Below are 6,238 nucleotides of genomic sequence, written 5' to 3' on the forward strand. Positions count from 1 at the left end.
TTAGGGACAGGTCCTGGCAAAATATAGGATTGTGAACGACTACTAAACTTTGAATGTGAGGTTTTACTCGATGGATTGCGACTTTAACACAAGTCATTCTCAATATTATGGAAAAAGGGAACTGCATGTGCGTCAAAATTCTTATCAAAAATGGAAAACATTTTTAAATGTCACCTCATGGAAGTCTAGAACATGTGATCTAATTATCTTTAATGATTAATGAATTGGATCATACTAGTTTTTTCCCGATTCGCTGTCATTTGTATTTGTTCATATTATTATTAAAAAGAGGACAATGTTCATATATTCATAATCTACCGTATGAAATTATTTTGATTGTTATCTGCCGATTAGCTGCAACATGCATTTGTAAATATCATCCTTATCGTATAAAATAAATGGACTGTGCTATACACTTCAACAGTTAGGGTTTTCAAAGTTTGATAAACGACGTTTTTTCAGTATTTTTTAAGCAACAGCTGGCCGCCTGGCCGGAGTGCAGATTAGCCAACTCTCGTATTTTCATCGACTATGAAAACTGCATGTCCGCACGCTTGACATCAAATAGCAAGGCAACGCAACAATCAACTTAATTTTGACAGCTAAGTCCATCTCACTCCAAAAAGTCTTGAAAAAGGAAGAGAGCAGGTGCAAAAGACCAAGAGGCTGGGAATAGTGATGGGCTCTCAAAAATAAATCTTGCTAAATTTACTTCCAGTGTCTTCGTCTTGTTAGACTGTTACAATTCGATGTTGAACACAGTAGTTTAGCAAGCTCGATAATTGGGGTGGGTAAGGTAATTTTCATAAACTATTACAGAATAAGATTTCAAAAGAACCAACATATGGCCAACATAGCGCTTCCCTCAAATTATGTCGACACCAATGGTTAAACAACGATTTTCATGCTTTGGTCTGCTAAACTGTACTTGCCCCCTTGTAAATACAATAACTTCTATTCCTATCTCTTGCAAATCTACGTTCATTTTTTTTTAATTTTCTTTTAATACTGCATAAGCAAGGCGTATCAAGAATAGGTACAGAAAATTGTGGTAGTAGATGCCTGCAAAATCAAGTTTTGAGACCTTATGTTCAATACCACATTACTTCAACTATATTACTAGTGAAAGAATTAGGCTATTACAAGTTTGGAGACAAGGTCTGAAGCTATATGTATCCAACAAAAAATTTTTGTTCAAGAACCAAAAGTCATATCAACACCATTTCTTAACTGAATATGCAGGAAAGGGTGAAGAATGCAATGATATAATTTTTGATCAGTACAGTAGTGTTCTATTTTCCATGGTTACCAAAAACCATCGCCAACCACCATGATTCATTATTTCTCAATCTTTACTTAATTCTACTCTACTCCTATCACATTTTAAAGTATTTCATTGCATTCTACACCTCAAAATACATATAAATGCCAATTTTCATGAAGATTGGATTGCTGGTTCTTCTAAACGATCTGCCCCAAATCGCACAAGTCAAAATAACGACAAAAAAATATAGTGCAATATTTATAGATAATTTTTGAATAAAATACAATAAACTAATAGAATAAAGTGGCAAAACCTCAAAAATGAACAATTAATGTTCTTTAAAATAAATGTTTAGCTCCCAAAAGTACCACTTTCATACATAGTTCCTTCTTGTCTCTCATTTTGGTCAGTTCGCTTCTTCCTCTCACTCCTACAAATCAGACGCCGAAGCTTTGCTTCCTCTGTCATTTTCTTAGCAGCTGCATACAGTCTCTTTCGGTCGATTAAAGAAAAGCCAGTTCTGCTATGCTTTCCTACTTTAATATTCAATCCTCTTTGAATTGTTTCAAGTGTCTTAGCACCACCATTGAACAAGCAAACTGCTAACGAGCATGCTGTCAGCACTGTTTCTGGACCACTAAAAACTTCCTTCGGACAGAATTCCTAAACAAGTTGATTTAGAGCCTCATTGTTATTTTGAGACAATCCAGCCAGCACACTATCCAACAGACTTTTATCCCACAAGCCTTGAAAGACAGGCAAAATTTCTTTCATTACTGCTTGAGCAATGTTTTTTGGTTGGAATATTTTTGTTCCAAGAACTTTATCTTTCTGCCAACCACACCATGAATTTTCTCCCTCAGGGCAATACTGGTGCATTTGCTTGTCTTTTGTTGAAGCATAATGGTGCCAAATAGCTTTTACTGCTCTCTCCATGCCATCAATATTCCCCTTATTTTCCCTTAGAGCTTTCCCATAATACCTTTGGAACATATCAATTAGGTTGTCGGTGAGACGATTGCGACCTCCATTTGTTTTGCCATCAGACAATTTAGTGTTCCTCAAATCTCTTTTCTTTTTTCTAAGCCTTCCTCCCATCCTCTTTTGAATATGTCCAACACATTCAATTTTTTGAACCTCCACATCTCCATATGGGTTCGAGCGTACAACATCACGATGTGAGGAAGAATCGCAATCACCTACAAAATCAACATAACGCAAGTTATGCTTCTCCAATGACCGTTGCCAGATTCCCACTGCATCAGCAGCTTCCATTGCTTTAGCAGATCTGTCAAAGTTGGCATTACATTTAGGACCATGGGCAGGGGCGGATCTAGAGTATGTCAAATCCGTCGCGCGACTGATGTTTGAAATTCAAAAATTACCTATTCATATTAATTAAAAATCATTAATTATTCTTACTTTATTATCGCATTTACTTCGTGATAAAAATCCAGCTTTATTTATTATTGAAAACTAATGACTTATCCAATGAATATCTCCTCCAATGTATCTACATTTATGTTTATTTTATTGTTCTTCCTTTGTGTCTTAATCATTTTCTCTTTGATCGAGGTGGTTTGTGAATTGCGATCTCATTAATTAATCATCTAGATGAGCAGGGGCGGATCCAGTGAACTCCATATATATATATATGGAATGATAACGACAATACATTTTATAGATATAAAATTGAAGCCAAAGTCCTAGTCTTCTGCGCGGTTTGTACGTCAGTTCCAGTCCTTCAAAGTCGAATATTCACGCGGTTTGTACGTCAGTTTCATTCCCCTGAGTGCCAAACATACACGGCCAATATAAATTTGAATACAAATTGCAAAAGCATAAACATATAAACAACATCACGGCAAACAACACACTAGGCCAACTCCTCGCAAAAGGTTATTTTTTACAGCTGAAACTTTACTACAGTGAGTTCGTTGTAACTTACAACTTGTAACGAGGAAAAGACAACTGAAAATTACACTGTTTGCTAAAAAGACAATATAATAGAAAATATGACGAGAAAATATTCAAGCATAAATTTTTCTTACATCGGAAGGTAAATTTTCAAACGGTGTCAAACAGTGTTTATCTTTTTTTGTCATTTCAGTGGATTTAAAGATCTGTTTTTCCGAAGAAAAAAGAAACTTGAATGTCCAGTTTCATAAAAAATATCGAGTCTATAACTTGCATTTTTACTTTTACAGAGCGATTGTATTTTTAATCGATTTTGATAGTGCTTGAAATACTAAATGGTTCACATCTCGATATCTATAATTGAATATCCTTAAAGACTTTGATATGTTTTAAAGGAAAATCTCCTAAAGTCGATCTGCAGCGTAAGAGCAGATCGACTAAACTCGCCTCGCCTTGCTTCTCGATTTATCACTTTGATTCACTTTCCGTGAACCTTTTTATTCCAAAAATGTCGTTATTTTTACGCTCTGATCAAGATCCGAACTCTACCATTACCAAGGGACAAATAATTGAAAAAAATTAAAATGAACATGCGAGAGACTAGAGCCTGACGTGTGATGACAAATGATGACGACAAATATTTTTTTGGCTTCAATTTTTGGCTTCGGTTATCATTCCAGTTATTCAAATGTCGAGTTCACTGGGCGGATCTAGAGTATGTCAAATCCGTCGCGCGACTGATGTTTGAAATTCAAAAATTACCTATTCATATTAATTAAAAATTCATTAATTATTCTTACTTTATTATCGCATTTACTTCGAGATAAAATCCAGCTTTATTTATTATTGAAAACTAATGACTAATGCAATGAATATCTCCTTGGTAACCAGATCAGTTGAATTTTAATTGACCTGGAATAACCGACTGATAAGCGGGGTGGCTTGACTGGTTCGACTTATAAAGGAGTCTATGAAATGCTATTTTATTGGTCAATGGCCAGATCAGTGGACAGTCTGGAATAATCTCGACCGATAATAGGGGTGGCCGGACCTATAAGGGAGTCCAATTGCTATCTTACAATTGGTTCATTTGAATTTTTGTCTTACTGTGATTGGTTTGACCGATTTCGACTGATAGCCAACTGAACTAACATAGTCAAGCTCACTGTCTGAATTGAATGTTTGATCGTTTCATAATAATTTTCTAAAGCATGATAGAAACTAAACTACAATCAGATGGAATTTATGGAAATCTTTTACAAATTCATATGTTGACATGAATGCTGCTTTCCAAACTGAGAATTTTTTCAAGAGGGTGAAAAATTTATGGATGAATTGTAAATGCTTGGCAAAGACGATCTCGCGAGCGACATTTCAGTCATTGATGTTCAAAAGAACGCCAACATTGTTTTGAGTTTTATCAGCAGAAATTTACATCGAAAATCGTAAGTAAAGGACAAGTGAAGTGTATGCATGAATGCAATATATCAAAGTCAATTTATGCGAGTGTGTGATGCGATTTATGTTAATATGGCGTATGGTAAGCAGATTGATGCTTCTAAAATTGTTGTTGCCGAAGGACTTTTAGCTTTGATTTCTTTAATGCTTGGGGAATCGTGGCCGTTATATGGCATCGAAATCCTACATTTCTGCAAATATATTTCAATGGACAAAAAATCTGTAGCCATAAGGTGCCATACTATTATTTACTTTATCATAAACAAATATTTGGGGCTTTTCAGTTTATGATCATTGATCATTCAATCAGTGGACAGTTATACTACATATTGTTTAAGATTTGAGAAAACTAACATTGATTACATGAGAAGCTGTTTACTATAACCTGTGATTTTGAGTCTTATGATCCATGAAGTTTTTTATTTTGACAATTTGACTGGAATGGTATTAAACCTAAGTATTTCAAATACATGAAATGTTGTCCCATGTCACATATTGTCCCCTTTTCTAACTGAACACCTCATGTAGAGATGTAAAGGTATGTTAATCTACGGCTCATACCAGATTGTTGCCATAAATTCCAAAGGGCTATTGATGTACGAAAAGCATTTTCTATAAAGTAAAAATGTCTTCCTATGTATGCAGATAAACCTTGAAATTTGGCAAAACAGCAAAGTATTTTTCATGATCACTAGGTAATTTTTCTGATGATCATTATAGTTTCTAAACTAAATTATTTCTGATTTACATTTAAACAAGCTTTGATCATATGAAAAGATATTTATCATAACCAGTAAGCATGACACATAAACCATTTTTAACATTCATGTAATTATATAATTAAAGACATGTTGGTTACATTCTGTTTGTATTTGATAATACAATGCTACTAGTGATTGCTATATAGCACAACCTTGCAGAAGATAATAGTCTAGTGAAATGCCAAATAAACATTTATGGCATTAAGCTAACCTTAACTGCAAATTTTCACTCTGATAATTTTTGCTTAATCTTTGGCAGAAAAAAATTTTGAGTTTTTCTCAAAGGGTGAATTTGCTGGCACTGATGTGGAGATGGGTAAAGAGTTACAATAAACTTGCATGGTTTGAAGTCTGAGCTTTTCTATATCTATGAACTGTCACTTATAGTACCAAATTTCTAACTTAACTTATTACATAGAGGTTTGAATGGGGGTCTCTAGGGGGGTCTATGCCTGACAACTTGGTAGAAATTTTAAAGAATATATCTGTTTTTGAATAGCATTATTGTAAAATAAATTTACATTCCTAGACATGCTAATGAGCCATATATTTGGCATGATGATGAGCCTAAATATTTGGCATGATAATGAGCCTAAATATTTGGCAAAACATTCAAGTATTGTTCACTTTATTTTTTTTTTGAAAAAAAAACGTAAGAAAAATGTGTTGTTTTTACGCAAAAACCATTCCCACAAAATACATTTTGTATTGCTCTAAAACGCTGAAAATGGCATTTTCAAGACTCTGAAATTCAAAATTTCTCAGGGGAGAATGCCTCAGACCCCCCCCAGGTGCGGAGCGCCTCCGACGTTTTATGACTGATGTTTGAAAAATCCTA

The sequence above is a fragment of the Xenia sp. Carnegie-2017 genome, unplaced genomic scaffold, assembly GCF_021976095.1.
Source record: "Xenia sp. Carnegie-2017 unplaced genomic scaffold, XeniaSp_v1 HiC_scaffold_24, whole genome shotgun sequence".
Taxonomy (NCBI): domain Eukaryota; kingdom Metazoa; phylum Cnidaria; class Anthozoa; order Malacalcyonacea; family Xeniidae; genus Xenia; species Xenia sp. Carnegie-2017.